Below are 13,124 nucleotides of genomic sequence, written 5' to 3'. Positions count from 1 at the left end.
TGGTGCTTCTGTAATTGCCTCGATTCTTTCCTCCTTCTGCAATAAGTTCTGCTTGTAAGGTATCTTTGGTAGTGACCTTCTTTTGTGTCTCGAGGTCGAATATGTCGTCCAACAGAATTTCCATTCGTGTTAAAAAAAAAGAAATTCGTGTTAGAATTATTAATCTTACTTTTTCGGTCATATTTAATAATATATATATATATATGGTAGACGGTATATACTGGACGGTAGAGCGACAGTATGACTTCATGTATATATATATATATATATATATATATATATATATATATATATATATATATATATATATATATATATATATATATATATATATATATATATATATTTATATATATATGTATATATATATATATATATATATATATATATATATATATATATATATATATATATATATATATATATATATATATATATATATATATATATATATATGAAGTCATACTTCTCGCTTTACCGTCCAGTCCAAGTGGTTAGCAGCTTTTTAGGTTCAGCAGTGAGCACTTCAAGGAAGCTGGCGTTACACGACTTGATAATGGTCCACGACTGACCGAAACGTTGTCGTCTCTGTATTTTCTGATGTGTGATTTGGTCATCATATCTTCAGTCACGTTATTGTGACTCATCGTCTGCAAGCTGGCATTGAGTTCCTCGTAAATTCCTCTATTGTTTCTTGAATATTCACCTCCCCCTTTTTCGTAACCTGGTCGTTCACTGTCAATTTCCTTCTTATGTGGTTGTGTAGGAGTTCTGGGTGTGTCTTATCTTTAGAGGCAATAGCATTTTAATTTTTTTATTTATATATACAAAAGTTCTTACATTCTTGTACAGCCACTAGCAAGCATTACGTTTCGGTAGGTCCTTAATCCAAATTGTCCCGCCAAATCGTTTAACAACCAGGTACCCATTTTCTGCTGGGTGAACAGAGGCTACAGTTAAGGATTGGCGCCGAGTAAATTCTTCCCGGCCAGGATACGAACCCAGGCCACAGCGCTTGCGAAACGCCAGGCGAATATGTTACCACCACACCACGTAGACTGTGGCGAGGTTTCATAGTTTTTTTCGACTTTAGACTGTGTTCATAGTTTCATTCCAGCCATATTTGTGTATTTTTGTATTCATTCCTTTCCCGGTTTCATTTATCCCGATTTTTCACTATTCTCTAACCTCTGTATTTCTTCCACTCATTCCTACTTTTCGATTTTGCTTTTATGACAGTCTTTTAAACCATTGGTTACTATATTCCCTGTGCTTCTTCTCTTATTGCTGGCATGCCTGCTTGATACCTGCTTCATGGGGCTCTTGGAGTTCTTCTACTCCCCTAGCCCGGCCAAAGGCCAGGCTTGAGCTTAGATGATTGTGGTGAAAGAAAATGCTTTCCACAACTTCCACTAATTTAGCTACCTACGGGTTAACAAATCCACAAGGGCCGTGACGAGGATTCGAACCTGCGTCCCGGACGCAGGTTCGAATCCTCATCATGGCCCTTGTGGATTTGTTCATTTGATGCATCACGTTGGTGTGATCTCTGTGTGTAACGATGTAAGGGCTAAGAGGGAGATCGGCCTATTGACATAGCTCGGGTGCAGGGGGGAGTTGTGTAAAATTCTGGTTTGTGCCTCGGAGAGGCTACAGGATCCAGTAAGTTCAGTAGAACTTCGGTTTCAACTCTTTTAACCCTGTCGTAGCTCAGTCGATTAAGGCAGTGTTTGGGATGCTCCCAGATGCAGGTTCAAATCCTCGTCACAGCCCTTGTAGATTTGTTCATTTGATGTATCACTTTAGTGTGATTTCTGTGTGTACCTACGGGTCTTTTCCACTCAGGGGGTGGGGGGGGGGCGAGGATTTCTTGGTTCCCAACAGATCACCCCATCAGACTCGTCATTTGTTGATGTGGCCTGCATGATAAGGGGGCCTCTCCTTCCCCGTTTTGCGGGCTCGTTCGGTGGGAATTTACTGGACGGGCCGATTATCCTGCCGCGGAATTAGTTATGTGTGATCTGCTGCGTGTCTCCGTGGCTGCAATCTATAGTGTGGTATTGGTATCTTCGCATCAGGCTATTGTGAAGTTTGCAGAGGAGGAAGATTACAGAATGTTTTGCGACGTTACATGGGGCGGTCCTTGCCCCTACCAGACGCTGCTGGTACGGTGGTTGTCTAGGACCGATGTTGGTCCCTCACTTTTGTCAGCGTGCAAGGTACGCCCCTTGAATTCCCCGAGGAGCTGCTCGAGCGATATTTTGGGCAGTTTGATGCTATTTTGAGTGTGAGGCTCAATGTGCTTTCCTCCGGGAAGCTGAGGGGTGTCCAGACTAGCATCCACACCGCTTGTGCTCCGGTGGCTGTGCCATCCTCGGTTGGATGTGCTGCTGCTGGTGGGGTTCCTGGTGCTGCTGTTGTTCTCCCGGACGCTCCCTCTCCGTCTTCAGCTTCTCCATCTGCTGTGCCTGTCTCTCCGTCTTCTGCGCCTGACCCTCTGCCTTGTCCTGCGGCTCCTGTCTCTCCGTCCCCGCTGTTTGTCCCGACTGTGCTGGGAGGTGATATGGAGGCGGGGGTCTCCTGCTGTAGTAGGACCGGTTCCCCCTGTCGTTGAGGCTGCTGATGTCTTGCGCCGTGCAAAAGTGCGCACCCCCTGCGCTTCCCGTGTTTCTGGCTCCAACTCTGGCTCTGAAGATATGTGGCCGGTTCCCAAGCGTTCGTGGCACCTCCCTCCTACCTGGGCCGATGAAGGTGAATTTGACGATTACGAGTCTGCGAGTGTTGGTGAGGTGGTACCTGGGGCGGCGGTGTCAACTACAATGGTGGTGGCGAAGGTTCACGTGCCTGCTGCTGCCGCCGATGACAGTGTCTCTATGTTTCCCACTGTTTCTTCTCCAGCCGGGGGTTCCCCACCGTGGGGGGGGAGGTCCATCCTCCTGTTGTGGCTGGTGCGGCTGATGATGTGGGCCAAGGCCTTGTGGTGGTCCTGTGGAAAGATGTCCGTAGTGGGGGATTATGCGCTAGTGCCCGACCCTGTGGATGCTGTTCCGGATGTGGCCTCTGTCGTGTTGTCCCCTGTGGAGCCTCCTTCCTTGGTGTGGCCGGCGGAGTTTGTGCCCTCGGTTCCTGTTCCATCGGCGGCGGAGTTGCTGCCTCTCCAGTAACTCTGGGGTCTACGATGTCCGCTGCTTTGGTGCGGTCGCCGCCTGATGACGGTGGTTGATCAAAACCGCCGCCTGATGACGTCGTTTTGAAGTTTATGGAGCGCCCGCATCGCCGTGGGAACGTACGCCCTTCCGATGAGGAGTGGCCGCTTTGGAATAAGTATGTTCTTTGGTATCCACGGAGTGAGTTTCCAGAGAAAAATAGGCGTCATTATTGGTGACTTTGTTCCTGTTTTTCCCGGTTTTTGCAAGTTTCGTTGTTTTTGTTTGTGGGTGTGTGATTGTGGTTTCTGTTTTCCGGGTCCTGTGTGTGTTCCGGTGTATGTCCGCGTGTGCGGTTCCTGCGTGTTTCAGTGTTTTTTCATGTGTGCGTTGGGTGTGGTTCTGTGCTTGGTTCCCGGTTTCTGTGCGTCCTGTGTATGTGTTGGTTTCTTATTCTTTCTTCTCTTCCTTTGTCACTGGCTTGTTCTGTGTATGTTTTTCTGTGTGCACCCTTTGTGCTTCCTGTGTGTTCCTTTGTGTTTCCTGTGTACATGCCATGTTTTATGTATTATGCTTGTTTTGTAGTTCCTTTTGTGTTGCTCTTTATGTGATATTCCTGTTATTGACTTTATGATTTTGGGCCGTGCTTGTTGTCCGTGTGGATTAATTTCTGTTCATTTGTACTGTTATTTGTCATGGTTTTTGTTCGATCATTTTTATTGTCTCTATTGTGCTCATTTTTATAAATAAATAAAAACCGCTGGCCAGTCTGTCCACACACACATATGGATAGTGACACCCGAGGGGACGGCCACAGCTACACGTCAAGAGCTTGCCTCTCCTTCCACCCCATACATCTCAGAGGACGACCATATGTGCACGTCTCCACCCTGCCCCCACTGCACACATATCCGAGGACGATCACAGGTGGACGTCTCCTGTCTCCCCCCCCACCATATTTCCCTCAAGAGGACGACCACCCAGTTACACATCCCCCCCAGCCTCTCCTCCCACATACTCCAACAAGAGTAGAAGTAACACATTTAAATGCAGCACTAAGACAGCAGCAAGACAAACAACAACATTAACAACATCAACAACAACCACAGCAACACAGGTAACAACAGCGTCAAAAGCAACAACAGCAGCAACAGCAGCAACAGAAGCGGAGGGCAGATGGTAAAGTGAGGAATGCGCGCGCCCGTCGAGTTATGGGCGTGCTAAATAATATTGCTAACAGAATGGCTGTCTGTGGTGATCGCCGGTAGCGTGGGGGGGGGGGGGGGATGTGCGCTCTAACTATACCCCTGTGTACAGTGATCCATAAATGTGCTCAATCATCGCATCTTGTACAGGATCAATTAGAGATGAAGACATTGATCATGGCAAGTACATGTCATTGATATAGAGATGTGTAAATTGATCTTAGTGTGTACATGTTGATATAGAGATGTGTACATTGATCCCCAGTGTGTACATGTTGATACAGAGATGTGTACACTGATCCTGGTGTGTACATATTGATACAGAGATGTGTACATTGATCCTAGTGTGTACATGTTGATACAGAGATGTGTACACTGATCCTGGTGTGTACATATTGATACAGAGATGTGTACATTGATCCTAGTGTGTACATGTTGATACAGAGATGTGAACACTGATCCTGGTGTGTACATGTTGATACAGAGATGTGTACATTGATCCTGGAGTGTACATGTTGATACAGAGATGTGTACATTGATCCTGATGTGTACATGTTGATACAGAGATGTGTACATTGATCCTGGTGTGTACATATTGATACAGAGATGTGTACATTGATCCTGGAGTGTACATGTTGATACAGAGATGTGTACATTGATCCTGGTGTGTAAATGTTGATACAGAGATGTGTACATTGATCCTGGAGTGTACATGTTGATACAGAGATGTGTACATTGATCCTGGTGTGTACATGTCGATACAGAGATATGTACATTGATCCTGGTGTGTACATGTTGATACAGAGATGTGCATTTTGATCTGGGCGTCTGCACAGCGGTCAAGAGGTGTACACATCAACCTGCCATGTGTACGTTCAGAGTTGTATATAGAAGCAAATGTACACAAATTTGTGTACATTTGTGTACAGGTGTGTGTACAAACATTCATGTGAATGAACTCCATTACCTGCTTGATGGGGTTCTGTGAGCTCTTCTACTCCCCCAAGCCCGGCCCGTGGCCAGGCTTGACTTGTAAGCACTTGGTCCAGCAGGCTGTTGCTTGGAGCGGCCCGCAGGCCCACATACCCACCACAGCCCGGTTGGTCCGGTACTTCTAGAAGAAAACTATCAAGTTTTCTGTTGAAGATGTCAACGGTTCTTGCCACAATATTTCTTATATTCGCTGGGAGGATGTTGAACAACTATGGACCTCTGATGTTTATATAGTGTTCTCTGATTGTGCCTATAGCACCTCTGCTCTTCATTGGTTCAATTCCTCATTTTCTTCCATATCGTTCACTCCAGTACGTTGGTATTTTATTGTGGAGATTTGGTACCTAGCCCTCCAGTACTTTCCACTTGTATATTATTTGATATCTCTCTCTCTCTTCTCCTTTCTAGTGAGTACATTTGGAGAGCTTTGAAAAGATCCCAATAATTTAGGTGCTTTATCGCGTCTATGCGTGCCGTATATGTTCTCTGTATTCCCGTCATTTCAACAATCTCTCCTGCTCTGAAGGGGGAAGTGAGTACTGAGCAGTACTCGAGACAGGACAACGCAAGTGATTTGATTAGTACAACCATTGTGATAGGATCCCTGAATTTGAAAGTTCTTGTAATACATCCTATAATTTATCTGGCTGATGCAATATTTGCTCAATAAACGTTAGGTCGTCAGACATCATTATTCTCAAATCCTTGACATGCTGTTTTCCTACTATGTGCAGATTTGATTGTGTTTTGTACCCTGTATTATGTTTCGGATCCTCATTTTTACTGTACCTGAGTACCTGGAATTTATCACTGTCAAACATCATTGTATTTTCTGTTGCCCAATCGTAAACTTTATTAATATCTGCTTGCAGTTTTTCAATGTCTTCAGCAGAGGTAACTTTCGGTGTTAAGAGGTGTCATCTGCAAAGGATGACAAGAAGCTGTGACTTGTATTTTAGTCTATATCTGATATGAGAATAAGGAAAAGCAGTGGTGCAAGGACCTTGCACCACTGCTTGGTGCAAGGAGTGGTTTTGTACCTTGAGGTACAAAACTTTTAACTGCGCTTGGACTCGATTTTATTTGACTGACTGTTACTCTCTGTGTTCTGTCTGGCATTCTAAAGAGCCAGACCAAAGAGCCAGACCCCCGCAACCCCAACTAAGCGAGTACAAATAGGTGAGTACTCCCATTCAAAAGTGTACACAAATTCATGACCAAAATACACACACACACACACACACACACACACACACACACACACACACACACACACACACACACACACACACACACACACACACACACACACACACACACACACACACACACACACACACACACACACACACACACACACACACACACACACACACACACACACACACACACACACACACACACACACACACACACACACACACACACACACACACACATGGTTTAATAGACAGTGTCAGGAAGCAAAGGTGAGAAGCAGGAGGGAGTGGAGGAAGTACAGAAGACAAAGGACAGAGGACAACAGGATTAGATGTAACAGAGCTAGGAATGATTACATTAACATAAGACGAGTGTCGGAAAGAAATTATGAGAATGATATTGCAGTCAAAGCGAAAAAGCAACCAAAATTACTACATAGCCATATAAGAAGGAAGTTGTCGGTAAATGACCAAGTGACAAGACTGAGGAAAACAGAAGGGGCATATACAGAAAGCGACAAGGAAATCTGCGAGGTACTGAATGCAAAATTCCAAGGAGTGTTCACAACCGAGCCTGAGCAGCTCCCTTTGTTAGAAGAGATTACACAAGATGAAAGACTATCAGATATAGAGGTGACAGCAGAGGATGTAATGAAACAGTTGACAACACTGGATGCAAATAAAGCTGTTGGACCAGACAAAGTATCACCGTGGATACTTAAAGAGGCAGCGCAGGCTCTCAGCGTGCCTCTGGCAATGATCTTTAATGAGTCACTTATGTCGGGAGAATTGCCCAGTTGCTGGAAGGAGGCAAATGCCGTACCGATTTTCAAAAAAGGTGATAGGGAGGAGGCACTTAACTACAGACCCGTATCACTGACAAGCATCCCCTGCAAAATACTTGAAAGAATAATTAGGCTAAGACTTGTTGAGCACCTGGAGAGCATTGGGTTTGTAAACAAGCACCAACATGGGTTCTGGACAGGGAAATCATGCCTAACAAACCTTTTAGAATTCTATGATAAAGTAACAAGGATAAGGCAGGACAGAGAAGGCTGGGCAGACTGCATATTTCTTGACTGCCAAAAGGCCTTTGATACGGTACCGCACATGAGACTGCTATACAAACTTGAGAGGCAGGCAGGAGTAAGCGGAAAGGCCCTAGTATGGGTGAAGAACTACCTAACAGGAAGGAGCCAGAGGGTAATGGTAAGGGGCGAAAAGTCGGACTGGCGAACAGTAACAAGTGGAGTACCTCAAGGATCGGTGCTGGGACCAATCCTCTTTCTAATTTACGTAAATGATATGTTTACAGGAGTGGAATCATACATGTCAATGTTTGCAGATGACGCAAAATTAATGAGAAGAGTTGTGACAGACGAGGATTGTAGGATCCTCCAAGAGGACTTAAACATGCTGCAGAGATGGTCAGGGAAATGGCTACTGGAGTTTAACACCAGTAAATGTAAAGTTATGGAAATGGGATCAGGTGACAGGAGACCAAAGGGACAGTACACAATGAAGGGGAACTACCTACCTGTAACGATTCGAGAAAGAGACCTGGGAGTGGATGTGACACCTAATCTAACTCCTGAGGCACATATAAATAGGATAACGACAGCAGCGTACTCTACACTGGCGAAAATTAGAACTTCATTCAAAAACCTAAATGAGGAAGCTTTTAGGGCGCTTTACACTGCCTACGTGAGACCCGTCTTAGAGTATGCCGCGCCATCATGGAGCCCCCACCTGAAGAAACACATAAAGAAACTGGAGAAGGTTCAGAGGTTTGCGACGAGGCTTGTCCCAGAGTTACGAGGGATGGGATATGAAGAGCGGCTGAAGGAACTGAACCTAACGACACTAGAGAAAAGAAGGGAGAGAGGAGATATGATAGGGACATATAAAATACTCAGGGGAATTGACAAAGTGGAAATAGATGAAATGTTCACACGTAATAATAACAGAACGAGGGGACATGGGTGGAAACTGGAAACTCAGATGAGTCACAGAGATGTTAGGAAGTTTTCTTTTAGCGTGAGAGTAGTAGAAAAATGGAATGCACTTGGGGAACAGGTTGTGGAAGCAAATACTATTCATACTTTTAAAACTAGGTATGATAGGGAAATGGGACAGGAGTCATTGCTGTAAACAACCGATAGCTAGAAAGGCGGGATCCAAGAGTCAATGCTCGATCCTGCAAGCACATATAGGTGAGTACATATAGGTGAGTACACACACACCAAAGGACAAGAGGTCCGGGAAAGAAGACTTGATTACAGAAAAGGGGACTACAGAAGGATAAGGGACTACCTGGGAGAAGTGCAGTGGGAGGAAGAACTTAGAGGAAAAACAGGGTATAATACAGGGTACAAAACACAAGGTATGATGAACCAAGTCATATGGAAATGCAAGGAGGCTGAAGAGAGATTTATTCCAACAGTAAAGGAAAAAAGCAGGAGGGAAAATAATAACCCATGGTTTAATAGACAGTGTCAGGAAGCAAAGGTGAAAAGCAGGAGGGAGTGGAGGAAGTACAGAAGACAAAGGACAGAGGACAACAGAATTAGATGTAACAGAGCTAGGAATGATTACATTAACATAAGACGAGTGTCGGAAAGAAATTATGAGAATGATATTGCGATCAAAGGAAAAAAGCAACCTAAATTACTACATAGCCATATAAGAAGGAAGTTGTCGGTAAATGACCAAGTGACAAGACTGAGGAAAACAGAAGGGGCATATACAGAAAGCGACAAGGAAATCTGCGAGGTACTGAATGCAAGTTTCCATGGAGTGTTCACAACCGAGCCTGAGCAGCTCCCATTGTTAGAAGCGATTCCCCTAGATGAAAGACTATCAGATATAGAGGTGACAGCAGAGGAGGTAATGAAACAGTTGACAACACTGGATGCAAGTAAAGCTGTTGAACTAGACAAAGTATCACCGTGGATACCTAAAGAGGCAGCGCAGGCTCTCAGCGTGCCTCTGGCAATGATCTTTAATGAGTCACTTATGTCGGGAGAATTGCCCAGTTGCTGGAAGGAGGCAAATGTCGTACCGATTTTCAAGAAAAGTAATAGGGAGGAGGCACTTAACTACAGACCCGTATCACTGAGAAGCATCCCCTGCAAAATGCTTGAAAGAATAATTAGGCTAAGATTTGTTGAGCACCTGGAGAGCATTGGGTTTGTAAACAAGCACCAACATGGGTTCTGGACAGGGAAATCATGCCTAACGAACCTTTTAGAATTCAATGATAAAGTAACAAGGATAAGGCACGACAGAGAAGGCTGGGCAGACTGCATATTTCTTGACTGCCAAAAGGCCTTTGATACAGTACCGCACATGAGACTGCTATACAAACTTGAGAGGCAGGCAGGAGTAAGCGGAAAGGCCCTAGCATGGGTGAGGAACTACCTAACAGGAAGGTGCCAGAGGGTAATGGTAAGGGGCGAGAAGTCGAACAGGCGAACAGTAACAAGTGGAGTACCTCAAGGATCGGTGCTGGGACCAATCCTCTTTCTAATTTACGTAAATGATATGTTTACAGGAGTGGAATCATACATGTCAATGTTTGCGGATGACGCAAAATTAATGAGAAGAGTTGTGACAGACGAGGATTGTAGGATCCTCCAAGAGGACTTAAACAGGTTGCAGAGATGGTCAGGGAAATGGCTACTGGAGTTTAACACCAGTAAATGTAAAGTTATGGAAATGGGATCAGGTGATAGAAGACCAAAGGGACAGTACACAATGAAGGGGAACTACCTACCTGTAACGATTCGAGAAAGAGACCTGGGAGTGGATGTGACACCTAATCTAACTCCTGAGGCACATATAAATAGGATAACGACAGCAGCGTACTCTACACTGACGAAAATTAGAACTTCATTCAGAAACCTAAATGAGGAGGCTTTTAGGGCGCTTTACACTGCCTACGTGAGACCCGTCTTCGAGTATGCCGCGCCATCATGGAGCCCCCACCTGAAGAAACACATAAGGAAACTGGAGAAGGTTCAGAGGTTTGCGACGAGGCTTGTCCCAGAGTTACGAGGGATGGGATATGAAGAACGTCTGAAGGAACTGAATCTTACGACACTAGAGAAAAGAAGAGAGAGAGGAGATATGATAGGGACATATAAAATACTCAGGGGAATTGACAAATTGGAAATAGATGAAATGTTCACACGTAATAATAACAGAACGAGGGGACATGGGTGGAAACTGGAAACTCAGATGAGTCACAGAGATGTTAGGAAGTTTTCTTTCAGCGTGAAAGTAGTGGAAAAGTGGAATGCACTTGGAGAACAGGTTGTGGAAGCAAACTCTATTCATACTTTTAAAACTAGGTATGATAGGGAAATGGGACAGGAGTCATTGCTGTAAACAACCGATAGCTGGAAAGGCGGGATCCAAGAGTCAATGCTCGATCCTGCAAGCACAAATAGGTGAGTACAAATAGGTGAGCACACACACACACACACACACACACACATACAGAGGAAAGGCGGTGGCGTTGCTGTGCTGGTGAAAGAACACTTAAAGGTGAACGAAATAGTGACTGCCAATCCACAAGAAGTTGACATAATAGCACTAGAGATCTGCCATGAGGATGATAAACTAATGATCATAAATGCATATAGTCCACCGCTAAGCAGCACATGGTCAAAGGAGGAGCTAGATAGTAAACGAGAAGGTCTTATAACAATAATGAGAGAGATCATAGCGAGAGCGGATAACGATAGTTCACGACTGTTGATAGTCGGCGAGTTCAACTTGAAATCCATAGACTGTGAAGCATGTGAAGCTAAAACAGAAGATTTCTGGACCTGTAAATTTGTAGACCTCATCCTGGAAACATTCTTGTCTCAACATGTTTAACAAGCTACGAGGATGAGGGAAGGGGACGTTCCCTCCATGCTAGATTCGATATTTACCAGGAAGGAGGAAGAAATATTTGACATTCAGTACCTTCCTCCCCTGGGTAAAAGTGACCATGTCTTTTTGGGAATAAAGTATGCAGTGCGTTATAATCTGGAAGAAAATATGACGGTCGATGCAAATGAAAAACCTGACTTTAGGAGAGAACATTATGGCAACCTTAGAAAATTTTTTAGTGAGTATAATTGGACAGACTTGTTGCTAGGCAAAGAAGTGAATGAGATGTATGTCAGGTTTTGTGAAATATATGATAAAGGCACAAAAAAATTTATACCAAAACAGAGAAGCAGAACTAGGAAACAGGATTGGTTCAACAGAAAGTGCGAGAGGGCCAGAGACCAAAAGACACAAAAATGGAATCAATACAGGAAGAGGCCAAACCCCCAAACATACCAGCGATACAAAGATGCGAGAAACAACTACACGGCAGTGAGGAGAGAGGCAGAAAGAAATTTTGAAAAAGGGATTGCAGACAAATGTAAGACAGAACCAGGTCTATTTTATAAATTCATAAACAACAAATTGCAGGTAAAGGATAATATTCAGAGGTTGAAAATGGGAAATAGATTCACGGAAAATGAAAAGGAAATGTGTGAAACATTAAACGAAAAGTTCCAAAGTGTGTTTGTACAAAATGAAATCTTCAGGGAACCAGACACAATAAGAATTCCAGAGAACAACATAGAGCACATAGAGGTGTCTAGAGACGAAGTGGAAAAAATGCTCAAGGAGCTAATTAAGAACAAAGCAGTTGGTCCAGATGGAGTTTCACCATGGGTTCTGAGAGAATGTGCACCTGAGCTCAGCATTCCTCTTCAACTGGTTTTTCAGGCATCCCTGTTTACAGGAGTTGTAGCTGATGTGTGGAAAAAGGCTAACATAGTTCCAATTTACAAAAGTGGAAGCAGGGAAGACCCCCTTAATTATAGACCGGTATCATTGACAAGTGTAATAGTCAAAATATTGGAAAAAATAATTAAATCTAAATGGGTAGAACACCTGGAGAGAAATGATATAATATCAGACAGACAGTATGGTTTTCGATCTGGAAGATCCTGTGTATCGAATTTACTCAGTTTCTATGATCGAGCAACAGAGATATTACAGGAAAGAGATGGTTGGGTTGACTGCATCTATCTGGACCTAAAAAAGGCTTTCGACAGAGTTCCACATAAGAGGTTGTTCTGGAAACTGGAAAATATTGGAGGAGTGACAGGTACGCTTCTAACATGGATGAAAAATTTTCTGACTGATAGAAAAATGAGGGCAGTAATCAGAGGCAATGTATCGGAATGGAGAAATGTCACAAGTGGAGTACCACAGGGTTCAGTTCTTGCACCAGTGATGTTTATTATCTACATAAATGATCTACCAGTTGGTATACAGAATTATATGAACATGTTTGCTGATGATGCTAAGATAATAGGAAGGATAAGAAACTTAGATGACTGTCATGCCCTTCAAGAAGACCTGGACAAAATAAGTACATGGAGCGCCACTTGGCAAATGGAATTTTATGTTAATAAATGCCATGTTATGGAATGTGGAATAGGAGAACATAGACCCCACACAACCTATAAATTATGTGAGAAATCTTTAAAGAATTCTGATAAAGAAAGAGATCTAGGGGTGGTTCT

The sequence above is a fragment of the Procambarus clarkii genome, chromosome 77, assembly GCF_040958095.1.
Source record: "Procambarus clarkii isolate CNS0578487 chromosome 77, FALCON_Pclarkii_2.0, whole genome shotgun sequence".
Lineage (NCBI taxonomy): Eukaryota > Metazoa > Arthropoda > Malacostraca > Decapoda > Cambaridae > Procambarus > Procambarus clarkii.
This window is presented reverse-complemented; position numbering follows the sequence as displayed.